Genomic DNA, 16,663 nt, shown 5'->3' on the forward strand with positions numbered 1-16,663 from the left:
ACTGGCCAATCACTTCACACTCATTTAACCCTTTCCTTAGGACCCAGCATGATGTCACCTAGGAGGGCAAATGCCACATAGTTGGAGATGGTGTTTATAAGTACTGCCTTAAGAGGAACAGGATAGGATTAATTCCTCCTGAACTCATGCTCAAGAGAGCATCATCAAAACACAGCAGCAGTTTATTGGGAATGTAGGAAGCTTCTGTATAACAAGTAAGACCATTCGCTCATCTAGCTTGGTATTGTCTGCACTGACTTACATATTCTCCAGGATTTCAGATGTGATTTTCCCCAGCCCTACCTGGAGACATCAGGGGTTGAACATAGGACCATCTGTCTGCAAAGTGTGTGCTCTATCAGTAAGCCATGGTCCTTCCTTTCTAGCACCCTGTCCCTCAAGATGGGAGCCCCACAAATCCAACTGTGCAGCCATCAAGACTCTGCAAAGAGAGCCTTTCAATGCTATGTGTAAGAGCAAAAAAGTTTTTTAAAAATCAAGAAAATACGGGAAGCTCATTACAACACCGTGTAATGCAAGTATTAATCCCTTCTTGAAAAACTCAAAGAAATTCCTTTTCTTCCATGATTTTTTCAGGAGGCTTTCATTTCATACCCAGCCAACAAATAATCAAAGGAGAAGTTTTCGGCTCAGATAAGATGTATTCAGGCGGTGTTTTGTTTTTGTTGACCTAAATCGATATGGTGTAAATGAAAGGGACATTACCAGAAGCAAACTGTGATTTTATTACAAGTGAGGATATGCAACTGTTATATTAAGTACTGTAGAGTGTGACTAAAAAATATCCACCCTGTGTAACGTTGTTTCGCTGGTGGAAACATCTTTGAGAATGGACTGGAGGACATGACAGCCCTGCAAGCTGTAATGGCACATTCCTTGAAGCACAGAAGGGGTTGAGAATGCATCTATTCAAAAGTCAGAGAGAAAGAGAGAAAGACAGCTGGTAACAGGACTTTAAAAGTGATGCCCTTTGGGATTTCAACAAGTGAAAAGACTTAGCAATCCTCCAAGGGCAGCCTTTTCAAAGCCAGGTGGTCAGTTTGCTCCTTCATCCTGGACTCTATTTATCAGAAGGTTTTTGGGTGTTACCTGAGCTCTTTGGATAAACAAGGTTGCTTTGTGCGCTTATTGTTCTCAGGAAAGAATACGGCAGCCCTTTGAAGTCCTTGTGGCTTATTGTGTGAAGGCTCCAACAGGGCTCTTCAGTGTACTTACAGGCTCGGGAAATGCTCCCAGCAACAGTGGGTCACCCCCTCCCTTACGTAACTGTGATAGAGTTCCCGTTTAACACCAGAAGAAATCAAACTGTTGGAGCGTTCACCTTTCTTTTCTTTTTGCTCCATTTTTCTCCTTCTGTTAAGTTGTATCACTGGCGCTTCGGCAGTTATTCTCATGTACTAAAACACAGCCTGTGTGCCATTGCATATTGAGGAAGCGTCTAAGCAAAATCAGCACGGTGATGGGGGAGAAATTTATTCAGGAATCTACCTAATTACAACTTCCCAAACAAATATGTGAACCAAAACAGTTATTCTTTGAATTTGTACTTCCTTGAATTTTGTAATGAAGTTATTCAGTACCTCCCCGCTCACACAAAGCATTTTATATAATTGTAGGTTTTTAATTGGTTTTTAATGTTGTATTTTACATTGCTGTAACCTGCCCTTGGGTATTAGGGTGAAAGGCGACTAATAAATTATTAATATTAGCTACAATAATAATATGTGTATTAGAATATACAGTGGTACCTCCAGTTGCGGACAGGATCCGTTCCGGAGCTCCAGTTGGATCCCAAGGTTTCCACAACTGGAGGTGCCTGTTCTGTGCACACATGCAATAGAGCGCTTCTGTGCATGCACAGGGCACAGTAGAGCACTTCTGCGCATGCAGTGAAACCTGGAAATATACTTCTGGGTTTGCCGCGTGCGCATCCTGAAGGATACGTAACAAGAGGTGTATGTAAGTAGAGGTACCACTGTATTAGGATAACGAGAAAATGTGTACACAATGCACACATTAGTTACAAGGGTATACTAAATGCATTCTACAGTGGTGCCTCGCAAGACGAAATTAATTCGTTCCGTGAGTTTTTTCGTCTAGCGAATTTTTCGTCTTGCGAAGCACGAAATCCCATAGGAATGCATTGAAATCCAATTAATGCGTTCCTATGGTCAAAAAAAGTCCAAACAAAGCCAAATTTGGTACAACAAGAGTTTATTAAGTGCTCTTTAAAGTCACACATACTGTAAAGAGCATTTCAAAAATTGAAGGAACAATAAATTAAGTTTCTAAACATGACAGAAAAACATTTAAAAATCAACAAAGTGTACAGTACATTTTCTAAGACTCTGGGGGACAACTCGAAGAAGGTTCCTCTTCCACTCTTTGCTTCTTGCTGAAGAACCCCCTCCTCAACTGTTCCCCCAGCCACCCACCACACAGAAATTCAAATCCAGAATTTTTTTAAAAAAACAGCAGAGTGGCCCAATGGTCACAGAAAATCATAAAAATGCAGAAAAAAACCACACAAGCTTCCAGATTCTTGCAAACCCCTCCCCAACACCAAGTCCTTGAATTCCAAACACCCCAACCCAAAATCCAAACCCCCCCCAAAAAGTTTTAAAAGTTTAAAAGAAGTTTTGGAAAAGCTTCAAAAATCACCAAAGTCTTCAAAAACCTCAAAAAAGGCTACCACACCGCGTTCTATGAGTTGCTCCTCGAAGTCAAGTCGCAACTGTATTAACGGTGTTAAGAAAAAGGAAACAAACTTGCAAGACGTTTTCGTCTTTCGTCTTGCGAAGCAAGCCCATAGGGAAATTTGTCTTGCGAAGCAGCTCAAAAAACGGAAAACCCTTTCGTCTAGCGAGTTTTCCGTCTTGCGAGGCATTCGTCTTGCGGGGCACCACTGTATTAGGATAAATTGCTTCCAAAAAGTGCTTATTTGAGACAAAACCGAGGGCACAAATGTGCATTAGGAGAAACGTGCTTGAAAATGCAGGCAGTTTTTCATGCTGACTTTTACAAATAAAATTACAATTTGATTAGGAACACAGCAAACTGGCAGGTTTGGGTGTGATAAATTGTCAGATTAATCCATCCCAAGCACCAGCTTTGGTCTTCCATCACCATTTCCCCCCAAGGAAATAAATGTGCCTCAAACAAATGTTGTTTATGTACTCTTAATTACATCAATGGCATCTGCTGTCCTGTGTCAAATACATAGGTTTGCACCAATACAGCTGGTGATGTCCTCACCAAATACACACAAGAGTAACATACAGGTCTGCCATCCCTATTCTCCTTCTATTCCAACCATTTATTGGACTCACAGGATTTGGCCACTACAGAATGCATATATGCAGCCAATTAGGGTGGGATGAACCTGCGAGCCTCTAAATATTGCCTATCTACAACTCCCATTGTCCCTTACAATCGGCCATGCAAGCTGGGGCTGATGGCTCCCAGTACGTTTCCGAGCACAATTCAAAGTGTTGGTGCTGACCTTTAAAGCCCTAAACGGCCTCAGACACTGAGGTCCAGCACCGAGGGCCTTCTGGCAGTTCCCTCACGGCGAGAGGCCAAGTTACAGGGAACCAGGCAGAGGGCCTTCTCGGTGGTGGCGCCCTCCCTGTGGAACGCCCTCCCACCAGATGTCAAAGAGAACAACAACTACCAGACTTTTAGAAGACATCTGAAGGCAGCCCTGTTTAGGGAAGCTTTTAATGTTTGATGTATTACAGTATTTAAATATTTTTTGGGAAGCCGCCCAGAGTGGCTGGGGAAGCCCAGCCAAATGGGCGGGGTATAAATAATAAATTATTATTATTATTATTATTATTATTATTATTATTATTATTAATAATAATAATATTGGAGTAGGAGTCCAACAACATCTGGAGGAACCGGGACTTCCCCACCCCTGAGTCAGGACAGAAGTTACTGACTAGGTTTAATAATCAGAATTATTTATTGGATGGCCTGACCAGGCAATGGGACTTTCATTAAGTCTAAGAGGCTACCATTAAAAAAAGAGAAGACTTATGCATGTGTACCTGGTACAAAGCTTTTTGGTTCACCTGAACCAGGTGCCAGCACAGCCATGCAGTCGTGCCCCCAGGGATGCTTTACCTGCCCTGCCAACTCCACCATCAGTGGAAAAGCAGCATCAGCATCAGCACCCAATTCAGGTGAGATCTTGCCAAAATTGTGCATATTCCATAAGTTTTTGCATCCATTCTTCCTTTGCTAGGACTTCTGCTTCTTTCTTTTTGGGGAGGGATGCGGGTGGCGCTGTGGGTTAAACCACAGAGCCTAGGACTTGCAGATCAGAAGGTCAGCGGTTTGAATCCCCATGACGGGGTGAGCTCCCGTTGCTCGGTCCCTGCTCCTGCCAACCTAGCAGTTCGAAAGCACGTCAAAGTGCAAGTAGATAAATAGGTACCACTCCGGCAGGAAGGTAAATGGTGTTTCCATGCGCTGCTCTGGTTCGCCAGAAGTGGCTTAGTCATGCTGGCCACATGACCTGGAAGCTGTACGCCGGCTCCTTCGGCCAATAAAGCGAGATGAGCGCCGCAACCCCAGAGTCGGTCACGACTGGACCTAATGGTCAGGGGTCCCTTTACCTTTACCTTAACATTCTTGCCACTGTAGTCACATATATGAATAAGTTTCTGTACAGTTTGGGTAGTTCTGTCCCTAAAATTCCCAAATGATGCCCCTGTATTATTATTCATCGTTCACATTGTTATTAGCACCAGAATGAGATCATAATGGCCAATCTCTCTCCTTCAAGTGGACAACATCAGCAAGAGGACACAAAGACCAGTCTCTCTCCTTCATTGACCACTATCAACATGAGGTCACAATGGCCAATCTCTCTCTCTCCTTCAGGGAGGCAGCAACCTCATGAGATCACAGTGGCCAGGAGAGGAGAGGGAAAAACCAGATCACAGCAGGCTGTGTGTGCAGATGGTAGATGCAAGTATAGCCTGGCACCCCAAATTCAATGATGAGCCTTCATAGTCCAGTAGCCGTCACAGGATGAGGGCAGAGTAGAGAGAAGAGTTGGACTAGGCAGCAACTGATGGGCAAAGCAGCAGTAGAACAGCTGAGAGGAGACTACAGAAGAAGAGAGGAAGAATAGGAGGAAGCACCAAGCACTTGGAGAGGAAGAGAGAAGGTACCGTATTTTTTTGCACCATAACACTCACTTTTTTCCTCCTAGAAAGTAAGGGGAAATGTCTGTGCGTGTTATGGAGGGAATGCCTACGGGTGGCATGCCTACGGATTTTCCTCCTCTAAAAACTATGTGCGTGTTATGGTCGGGTGCGTGTTATAGAGCGAAAAATACGGTAATTTGGACAGGAGTAGCAATGCTCACCTGTACTTGTCCCTCTGACAGTCACCCAGAGTTTTTTTTACAAACATTATTTTAATCATCCTTTTCATTTCATTGTATATCATTACCCCGTACTGGGAAATGATCCACACCATCCTCTTCAAGCACCCTTCCACTTTAGCAGTCACAGCTTCCCCCAAAGAAACCCGGGTTCCTTGAAGCACCCTAAAAAAGGACAGTTCCCAGAATTCTTTGGGATGACGGTTAGAGTGGTATAATAGTGCTTCGTATGTATGGTCTGAATGTGACCCAGTAATATCCTTTGATCCCAGTCTGCATGGAGAACGATCAAAGATGATGGGAGCTATGATCCAACAACATCTAGAAGGTCGTAAATTAGTAATCCCTGTTCTAAAATGACATCCAGGGTATTTGTTTAGATGAGCATTTTGCTGCCAATCAAAATCTTTAAAATAGCTAGTCTTTAAAGTACCAAGGCACTCTTTGTCATTTTTGATAACATCCAACTAACAGGACCACTCTTCTGGAATACTGTCAAATGATCACCCAACTTTTTTTCTCTTTTTCCGCAGGTTTCAGCAACACACTTGTGCGTGCAGTGACATCTAGTGACAAAGAACACAAATGGGACTTAGGGAAATTTCGGTGGAGAATTATCATCTATGATTTTTTTAAAAGCCAAAATTCAACTATAATCTCTCTCTCTCTCTCTCTCTCTCTCTCTCTCTCTCACACACACACACACACACACACACACACACACACGGTGTCTCCAGCAACATTTTGGAAAGCCTGCATATAAATTTTCAAGGTTTACTTCTGTTTTAAAAAGAGGCTGATTGGCCACTTATTCAGGCATATTCTCTGGTCCTGGATTTCCTGCATTGGCAGGAATAGATGGCCTTTGGAAACCTGTACAACTCTTCAATTCTGTGCTTGGTCATAACAAAGAATGAACAAAATCTTCTTTGCAATAATGCATTTTATTTTATTTTATTTTATTGCATCAACTTTATTTCCTAGAGGTGAAACCAAGGCCCTAAACCCCCACAACTTGCCCAAGATTTCCCCCAGTGATTTCTGTGGTCAGGGAAGGCTTTAACCTTTATCAAGTCCAGAGGAGCACATTGACAAAATATGCCCTCTTTCTTGGTGAATCGGAAGACTGTTAAGTAATGCTGGATTTTTCTTGGGATGAAATACGAAGCTCTTTTCACACGCTGGGTCTCTGAGATGATCAACAAGTTCCCTGAGGTTCGCAATGAAGAGTTGCTGACGCTGCAAAGATTTGGGGCCGTGATAAAATTTCTCCTCTGGGGCTTTTCCCATTCTTCTATCTTTGATGGAGTCTCTGCAACGAAGACAAGATGTTTCCTCCTTAAAGGCAAAACCTACTTTCGCTTCTCAGTGTCTTTACTAGTAGCAACTCTCTGCAGGTAGTCAAAGGCTGGAACCCAAGTGCTTACTTTACCCATGAAACACCTGACATTTCAAAACAATGTTTTTGCTTCTTGACACACAAATTGAATCACACATCTGCTTTCCAGGCCAACCATTCAAGGCCAGAGGAAAGAAAGGAGGGGAGTTTCTGGGCTGCAAAGGGTCTTAGGGAGTTTGGTGGGTCCTGACTGGCTTGGAAAGTCAACTGATTCTCTTGCAGCTGGAAGTGCACCCCAAGACCTAGTCTTTCTGACTTCCTGTACTGGAGACTAGTTACTGGTGGGCCTGGCCAGTTGAGACACATGTGCGCACACACAAAGTGCCTTGCAAAAAGTTTTCAAAGGCTGGAGGAGGGCTTTTGAGGAAGTTGAGGCAAGGGAGAATTATAGACCCTGTCTGTCTAAGGCAAGCATGGCCAAACTTGGCCCTCCAGCTGTTTTGGGACTACAATTCCCATCATCCCTGACCACTGGTCCTGTTAGCTAGGGGTGATGGGAGTTGTAGTCCAAAAACAGCTGGAGAGCCAAGTTTGGCCATGCCTAGTCTAAGGTGATCCTGTGTTAGACAAGGACAACTGGGATGGGAGACATGGAAAGCCACTGTTGAAAAGGTGAATCTCTGGTGCTCTTTCTGTGGGAATTAGACTCCATATCCCATTTGCAGAGTATGCGAAAGACAGCCCTAGGTCATTTGACCCTTTCATTGGTTGTTGTTTTTTCCTCCTATAAAAACTACACACTCTCTTTTAAAGATTAAATTAGGGTTGCCATATTTCAAAAAGTGAAAAGTTTTTGGGGCTAAGTTGTTGCAAAATCTCAAAAAAGAGAGAAGTTTTTGAGCTATTTTTAAAGACATTCACCAAAATCTACACTTCTGACATGGGTTGCCATACGTCCAGATTTTCCCGGACATTTAAACAATTTTTGCCTGGGCACTGTTTCCGACAGCTGAATCCCAACTATGTCCGGGAATTTCCGGAAGTGTGACAGCCCTAGTTTAAATAACACATAACTTTAACTTAGTGTACAGTGGTGCCTCAGGTTTTGAACGTTTCCATTGACGAACATTTTGGAACCCGAATGCCAAAAACCTGGAAGTAAATGGTTCCATTTTCAAACACGCCTCGGAAGTTGAATGGCTTCCGCTGAGGTTTTCGCAATTCTATCAAATTTACAGGCTGCCCTTCGTGCCTTGGTTTTCTAAGGTTTCAGAACTCGAACGGTCTTCCAGAATGGACTATGTTCTAAAACCAAGGTATCACTGTACTTGCACTTTCAGATTAAAATATACAATACAGATACTTAAGTTGCTAAAACCACTTACTTTGATTAAACTGCTACAGGCTAACTAACTATGAGGAGGACAGAAGCACAACATAACATTCCTGCTACTCTACCTGTTAAGACAATTCACCTGCCATAACTGTACCAACCGCCAGAACTGCCACAGAGTGCATGACACCATTGTGTTCTACAGCCCTTGCAATTAACCCTTTTACCTATGCATTTTGGATGCTTACATCCCACACTGCCACCGTGAGGAGGAGACTGGGACTTGGGTGCCCAAGGGTGGAATAAGAAGCCTATGAGGCTGTGGCAGAAGGGTGGGGTGAATCAGAACCCTTGCTGTACATGGCTCAAATTGCAAAAATGTGCATATCCGCTGGATGAGGATGCTTTTATTGCCCACTAGGCAGCATTTCAAAGGGATGTGGGTGGCGCTGTGGTCTAAACCACCGAGCCTCTTGGGCTTGCCGATCAGAAGGTTGGCAGTTCAAATCCCCGTGCGGGGTGAGCTCCTGTTGCTTGGTCCCAGCTCCTGCCAACCTAGCAGTTCGAAAGCACGCCAGTGCAAGTAGATAAATAGGTACCGCTGCGGCGGGAAGGTAAACAGCATTTCTGTGCACTGCTCTGGTTTCGGTGTTCTGTTGTGCCAGAAGCGGCTTAGTCATGCTGACCACATGACCCGGAAGCTGTACGCCAGCTCCCTGGGCCTGTAAAGCGAGATTAGCACCGCAATCCCAGAGTCATCTGCAACTGGACTTAACTGTCAGGGGTACCTTTACCTTTACCTTTTAGGCAGCATTACTTAATGTGCACTTTACCTACTTGCTGATTAAAAAAGAAAAAAGAAAGACTTTTCCAAGATTTTTAATTTTTTTTAAAGAAAGTTCACTTTGAATAAGTGCACATATTTGATTAAACATTCCTCCCTGAAGGCATAACCGAAGTGGGAAGTGCCCTTCCTCTGTGGATGCAGTACGAGCGCCGCCTAAATTCTTGGCTCCACATAAATGCTTTTTTATTAACTACAATAATAGGATCACTTAATGAAATTGTTTCTTAATTATTCAGGAGATTAGGTGAATCTGGAGGAGATTGTATTCCCACCAGGCAAAACTTGCAAAGAAGTTTTTCTTTTTCTTTCCCCCCCCCCCCGCATATTTACTTACAGTCTATCGGCACTGGTCACTTACGCTCAGAATAATTATGCCAGTGAAAACATTGAGATCACTAAAGTTGTACAGTGGTACCTGTACCTTAGGAACAGCCCTGTTTTACGAACTATTCAGTATAAGAACGCCGCAAAACCGGAAGTAGTGTTCCAGTTAGAGAACTTTACCTCAGTCTATGAACGGAAGTTGAACTATGGAAGGGCACTGGCGGCAGGAGGCCTCATTAGGGAAAGCGCTCCTCGGTTTAAGAAAGGCTTTGGTTTAAGAACGGACTTGGATTTGGTTCATAAACTGAGGTACCACTGTATATCAAAACAACTTGCTTGCAATCAACTGGAAGGCTGTGGCAGGCAACCAGTCCAAATGCATTTCTTTCTTCCTTTTTCATCTCTGAGTGTCAGTGTAAGATTTAGACCAGGCTTCCTCAGACTCGGCCCTCCAGATGTTTTTGGCCTACAATTCCCATGATCCCTAGCTAGCAGGACCAGTGGTAAGGGATTATGGGAATTGTAGTCTCAAAACTTCTGGAGGGCCGAGTTTGAGGAAGCCTGGTTTAGACCAAATTAATAACTTTTGTGGGCTGGTTTTCGCATGGTGATGCCATCTCTGCCTCTTCTCACTTTCTTCGTGGCAAGTTTCTACTTTGGCACTAGAACACGCACATACTAATCACGATGTGATGTAGCATCATAACATTGATGTGCCAAGGGCATGGGGTGAAGGGTGAAAAACTCATGTCACAACCAGGGCATCCATTAGTACAGACCAGCTGTAAGCCTTTTGATCCCAAGGACCAAACTACACATTACACGCACTCCCATTATTGCTTTTCTTTATAACAAGCCGTTGGAGGCGGTTTCAGTTTGAGGAGCGGACTGGTTCTTTAGGAGGGTGGAGAAGCTGCTTAAACCTTTCCTTTCTTTTGTTCCCTTCACTTTGCCAACCTCCTTTCATTCCCAATTCAGGGACACCAACACCTGTGTGTTGGAAAACATCTAAGAGATGGGTTTTTGAGCAGATCTAGGAAAGGGTTTTTTTAAAAAAAACACTGTTGGCCCACCTTATAATGGATTCAGACCCTATAGCTCAATATTGTCTATGATGACTGATAGCATACATTCCAAGATTCTGGAAGGATCTGTCAGTTACACTTTTCTCAGTTTCTTGTTTCAGCAATCTTAAATTCAGTTCTCCACATTTCTGCAGTGATATGCACTTTCTTTCTTTTTTTTCATCCTCACACAAATTTAACAGCACTTTGGTATGATTTTCTCCTAATAAACACATTTTTGCATGCAGTTTTGACACATTTGACACATTTTTGCATGCAGTGTGCACAGTTTTTCAAGCGATTTCTCTAAAGTAATGCATTTTTGTACATCAACTCACAGGTTGATAATTTTTTTCTGCACACTTTCCCCAAATATATACACAGGTCCCACTCACTGAACACAAAGCGCTCCTTGGAAATCGTTCGCTAGGTGAGCATTTGCACAATGAGTCCGCAATGTCCACTGATTGCTACTATGGGAACATTTCTAATTAGGGATTTGTCTGATCTCTCCCCACCCCTCCCCAGGGTTTCTTCCTGAAATTGATGCAGACAACCAGCAAAAGAGAGACAATGGGAAAACTGGTTTGTCCTATCCTGCTTGCTCCCTCCATACCTGCTGCCAGCCAGCAAAGCACAAACAAGCAAGGAAGTAAAGAAATTAGCAAACTCTGGATGTTTGGATACCTGGGTCTGAGGCATTTATAGTGAAGTTTGGGCCATGGGCATAGCCAGGATTTTTGTTAGGGGGGTAGAAAGTTGTTTTAGGAGATTGCTGGAGGGGGGCAGAACCTCAGTTAACTGAGTACAGTCTCCTCTGCCCTCCCCCCCCCCAATAATTTGGGCATACAGTCATAACTTGGATCTCAAATGCCTTGGCTCTTGAACAAATCGGCTCCCAAACAATCAAACCCAGAAGTGAGTGTTCCGGTTTTCAAACAATTTTCAGAAGCCCAACATCCAGTGCCTCTTCCAAGGCTTCCAATTGGCTGCAGGACAGCCAACTGGAAGCCGCACCTTGGTTTTCGAATGGTTTTGGGAGTCGAACGGACTCCCGGAATGCATTCTGTTCGAAAACCAAGGTACGACTGTAATTCTTTGAATTCAGAGAAGTGGATTTTTGCATAGTGAGCAGGTAGATAGCAAAACCTGTGTGTATACATTTCCATAAACATTATTTGGCTGGAGAACTGCACCCCAAAATCTGAATAAGTGCGAAGGACGGCTGTATTTTGGTTCTCATGTTATATGAGAAAAAGGAAATTTGATTGGTTGGTTCCCAATTAAATGTGAACTGAATTTCTTATCCATCCCTAATTCTATTAACGTGCCATGGCTCATCCCAAGAATAAAACTGTGTAAGCCTACGCACAAGAAACTGGCATGAAGCAAGCCACCGTGAGTTAAGCTGGCATAAAGTTAACCAGCTCTAAACCCCATTTGGCAGCGGGGCTACTGTTGCTGCTCTGCCTAAGCATGACAGAGAGAAAAACAAGCCTCTAAGATAGTGTCCTGTTTCAGGTTGCCAGGTCAAATGACCAGGCTAAATGGACTTAGAATTCAGTTCCTGCTTCTATTGTTTTATGTCCACCACAACCTCAGAATGCCCCGTTTGGGGGATTTGCTGTGGGATGAGAGGTTACGCCAGCAAATGTTCAGTTGAGCTGGGGTTGGGGATCTGGCTGAACCTGGCTGATCCCAGAATCAGCCAATTGAGCCAGCGATCCACTGCTCGTCTCATTGGATCTTGTCATGGGATTGGCCACTTCACTCTTTGTTTACAACTGCTGTCACCTCTTTGCCATAACTTGCAGGTTATCAGACACATATTCATCTTGCGGTGTGCTTTTGGAGCAAATGAAAACAATGACAATGATCGCCTTTGTTCCCCCTCTTGTTCCTTCTTGAAAGCGCAAAAATCACACTGGATGTACTGCCATCTCAGCCAGCTATTGGCCAGGAAGCAAAATTTGGTTCCCACAAGCACAAGAAGGCAGATTGGGACCTGCAAACCTAGCTTTCTTGTTTCTTAATTTCCCACTCTGCCATCCCTGTAGCAATATTATGATTTATTGTTTCATCTTCAGGGAAAAGAATGAATATGTGGTTCCTTCATTTTAATCCTGGCAAAATCTGCCCATTAGCTTGAAGGTTTATTATTTAACTCTTGGGTGCCTGTTCTCTTAAGTCTCGGGTCATTTTTGCAAGGAACTACTTATTAGCAGCAGGCGGATGTGGCATACATAATGTGGCTCTTCAGGTCTGTGTCCAACAAAAAACAAATTAAATTAGGATTGGGGAGAAATGCTGCTATCCTAGCTGGATGCTAGTTAGTTGCAGAAAGAAGCTATCGCAGGCAAAGCTTTACCAAGCATACACCTCTCATATATTTCGTAAAGAATACATTATCAAAGGCAATGTTTGTAGAATCATAGAATTATAGAACTGTAGAGCTGGAAGGGACCCTGAGGATCATCTAGTCCAAACTCCTGCAATGCAGGAATATTCAGCTGTCCCATACAGAGATCAAACCTGCAACCTTGGCATCCCCATGTTCTAACCAACTGAGCTATCCATTCTAAAAGCAATGTATGAACCGGGTTATTGAGGTGATGAATGGGTTGTTTTATACGTGCAGGCTTTCAAGCTGAAGTTTTTTTTTTTTTATGAGGTAGTATTGTCCAAAACAAATGACAAAGAAATCTTAGCATTTAAGGAGGTGTAAGAAGAAAGTTGTGAGCCATCATATAAAGGGCCAAGAATTCCTTTGGGGTGATTCATTGACCTCATTCATTCTTACTGGCATCAGTGGAACTAATAGGGACACTCTCATTTTGATGAGAAAGCTTTACATCCCATGGCACTGTTGGCTCAAGACCGAAAATAAAAATTAAAAAATGTCTTTTTTTGTAGTTACAGATACAAACTTTTCTTCTCCCACTCTCCTCCCTGCCACCACAAACATGAACGCATTCTATAACAGTCGCACCTTGTGTTGTTTTGGAAGTATAACTGCATAGGCCTCAATTCCTTGGGGACATCGGCTTCTGCAATTTATTCCATAAACATTTCCCAACATTAACACGGACTACGGTCTTGATGCTGTAATGCACAGAGAAGCAACATTAAATTCCAGCTGCTGCAGATTTGAAGCACACACAAAAACCCCAAATGTAGATTCAAGAATCTCAAAAGCACAGCGCAGTTTGGACTTCTGAGTTTTGGTGATGATGTGAGTGTGGTCCATTTGTTGTTTTCAAGCGCTTACCTGATATCGAGTTTGATCACATTATTCGTCCTTACCGGGAGGTAGAGGACCAAAGCCAGAGGAAGTTTTGTGTGGTAGAAACACAGCAGCTGAGCCAACACATTGCATCAACACTGTGCCAATCTTCCCACTTTCCCTTCTATATTTACCACCCAGGACGCGGGTAGCGCTGTGGGTTAAACCACAGAGCCTAGGACATGCCAATCAGAAGGTTGGCGGTTCGAATCCCCGCAATGGGGTGAGTTCCCGTTGCTCGGTCCCTGCTCCTGCCAACCTAGCAGTTCGAAAGCACGTCAAAGTGCAAGTAGATAAATAGGTACTGCTCCAGCGGGAAAGTAAACAGCGTTTCTGTGTGCTGCTCTGGTTCGCCAGAAGCGGCTTAGTCATGCTGGCCACATGACCCGGAAGCTGTACGCCGGCTCCTTCGGCCAATAAAGCGAGATGAGCACCGCAACCCCAGAGTCGGCCACGACTGGACCTAATGGTCAGGGGTCCCTTTACCTTTACCTTTAAGCAGCAGCAATGCAACTAACTGGAGGTCAAGGCAACATTGCCATCCCCACATGCCACCTGCTATGGATAGAACCACCCTGCAAAATAATAGAAATAAAAATCTCTGCCACTGCATTTCAGTATTGTGAATTGTGTGGTTTTAAAATGGGGGGGGGGGGTTTGGTGGTATTCCAGATAAATGTTACTTCGTAATTTTGAAGAACCCCATAATGCTATAAACAAATTCCATCACCCATTTTTGTGCAAAATTTTATTGAAGTGAAAAAGAATGTAGGCCTCCAACTCTTCTAACATACATCAAATAGAAATGTTAGAGAGGCAATGAGGAAAGTAGTAAACTGAGAATATTAACAGGATCCCCTCTAAAATGCAAGAATTCTGTGTGCCTTGATTCCTAAAATGTGAAAAGTTGGAAACCCTTTAGAGTAAAGTAGTGTTTTCATCCTCCTGCATTCCCTAACCAAAGTGTGATGTCTTTTGGCTGTTATGAATGTAACCAGCTTGGTTACTGAATATGATATTCAGTGACCACAAATTCTGGGGATGCAATTCACTCTGCTGCTTCCTAACGAGACTAGTTGTCCCTTTCATGGGACTCCCTTCTTTTCCCAGATGATGGGAGAAAAGAAAATCACTGCAAGCTCCAGCAGTTGGGAGGGTCGGCATGCTACAGTTTGTGGATGTGACTTCACATATGTCCCTCATGATTTAATTCCGAGTGACATTTGGCAAGAGCTTCTTCATACTCCTCGCCACTGTTCTTCACCAGTTCTCTGGCCAACTTCTGATTATTCAGAAGAAGACCATTCCCATAGATCTGCTGTATTTCCTTTGGTTTCCAGACAAATTGCTTTGACTTAAGGTAGACATTTGCTGAATACAGGCTAAATTTACAGCATCCTCATTGACACGGAGACCAATACTTGTCGCGCTGACAAACTGAGCCATCTGTTAACAGGGAGTAGGGAGGTCTTAGAAATGGTGACCAGCCCATTCAAAAACCCAAGCTCTTGCATATTACAGCTGCTGTAGGATTTGAAGGCAGACATTTTCTATTCAGCCCAAATGATACTCCTGTCTTCCTGGCTATTCTTTTGCACCAGCTGTTCAGGAGACTTTGCAAAGAGGCCCACCTGTGTTCACCTTTCTCCCACCCCACCCCCGGTTCAGTGCTTGCCCCATTCATTATGGTGGCAGGAAGGAAAGGACTGACAGTAGGTTACCTGTGTGTAAGATAACACAGCACTCAGGTACTTCCCAAGTCAGTTTTCACTGACAAATGCAAGATATCTAAAGAAAGCATCTAAACATCTAAATAAAACAAGTGTGAGAAGGGGATTGTGGGTACTTCAGAAAATCAGCAGCAGAGCCCGAGAATGATATTGTGTGTTGTTTTCATAGGAGAAGCTGAAGATCAGTGGTAGAATACGTGTCATCTCTAGTTAAGGAGGCATCAGTTGCTGGGCTGGGAACAGGACCTTTGCAACTGCTACCATTCAGTACTAGGCAAGATGGAACCATCATCTGACACAGCAAAGGCCAAGTTCATCTGTTTCAGTATCAAGAACAATAGAGCATAAAATTGGGGTAATGGATGCCAGGCCTAGGGACTGAATGCAGCTCTTCAGGTCTCTCTCTGGCCTTCCTGATTCTCCCTATGCCAACCCACCATCTGGCCAACCCTATGCCAACCCTTCACTGGCCTCACACCATCCTTGAGGGCTTCTGTTTGACTGGAATGTGACTTTTGTACGGTGATACTGCCTTTTGCTCGGATGGATGGATGGAAGATGAAAGACACATGGGTGGATGGGTGTAGAAACCTTGGACTTGGGCAAGGCTGGAATGCACTCTGTTGTACAAAGCTAAGAGTTGCATCCATTGCTCCACCCAGTTCTCTCTCAGGTTCCACCACCATCGCAGGCTCCACTCTCTACGGCAGTGCTGTAGCATGGTGTCCGGCAAGTAGCGTCTCTTATTAATCTAAGCGCTACGTGGCTGTAGATCAGGGTTTCCGAAACTTGGATCTCAGCTGTTTTTGGACTACAGTTACCATCATTCCTGACCACTGGTCCTGCTAGCTCGGGATGATGGGAGTTGGAGTCCAAAAACAGCCCAAGTTTACCCTGCTGTAGATTAAACCACAGAGTTTTCCGTTTGCCTTGTGATTATTTGAGGGCTAAATTGTAGTTGTTGTTGTTGTTTTATTTTATACCCCACTCTTCTGGCTGGGTTTCCCAGCATATATCAGAACATACTAAAATGTCAAACGTAAAAAACTTCCCAATACAGAGAACACCATCCTTACGATATCCTGCTCATTCTGGAGGAATTTATTGCAGTTGCCATGCCATTAAAATGATACTCCCCAAGAGCTGATTCAGAACTAGAGGGCATGTCCCAGATGGTAACTAGTCAGCAGCTGTGTCCTAATCAAGGTGCTGTCAGGTAAAACATCCATCTTGCCTCTCAAGTTATTGATTGATTTGTTGAATGGACTGGCAACTTGCAGGATTGATTCCTATTTTCCAGAACAAAAATGGACACATTTAATGG

The 16,663-nt window shown here is 43.7% G+C and overlaps 2 long non-coding RNA genes across 2 annotated transcripts; one reads left to right on the forward strand and one right to left on the reverse strand.

Moving 5' to 3' along the window:
* The first annotated feature begins 4,890 nt into the window (after nt 1-4,890).
* On the forward strand, nt 4,891-6,346 carry LOC308472550. The gene is made up of 2 exons (XR_013983577.1): nt 4,891-5,200; nt 5,953-6,346. It is a non-coding gene; the product is annotated as an uncharacterized lncRNA (long non-coding RNA).
* On the reverse strand, nt 6,345-8,550 carry LOC308472549. The gene is made up of 2 exons (XR_013983576.1): nt 8,144-8,550; nt 6,345-6,731 (listed from the first exon to the last, which is right to left on the reverse strand). It is a non-coding gene; the product is annotated as an uncharacterized lncRNA (long non-coding RNA).
* Between the last annotated feature and the right edge of the window lie 8,113 nt (nt 8,551-16,663).

Source organism: Podarcis pityusensis (assembly GCF_964106645.2).
Source record: "Podarcis pityusensis genome assembly, chromosome: 3".
Classification (NCBI taxonomy): domain Eukaryota; kingdom Metazoa; phylum Chordata; class Lepidosauria; order Squamata; family Lacertidae; genus Podarcis; species Podarcis pityusensis.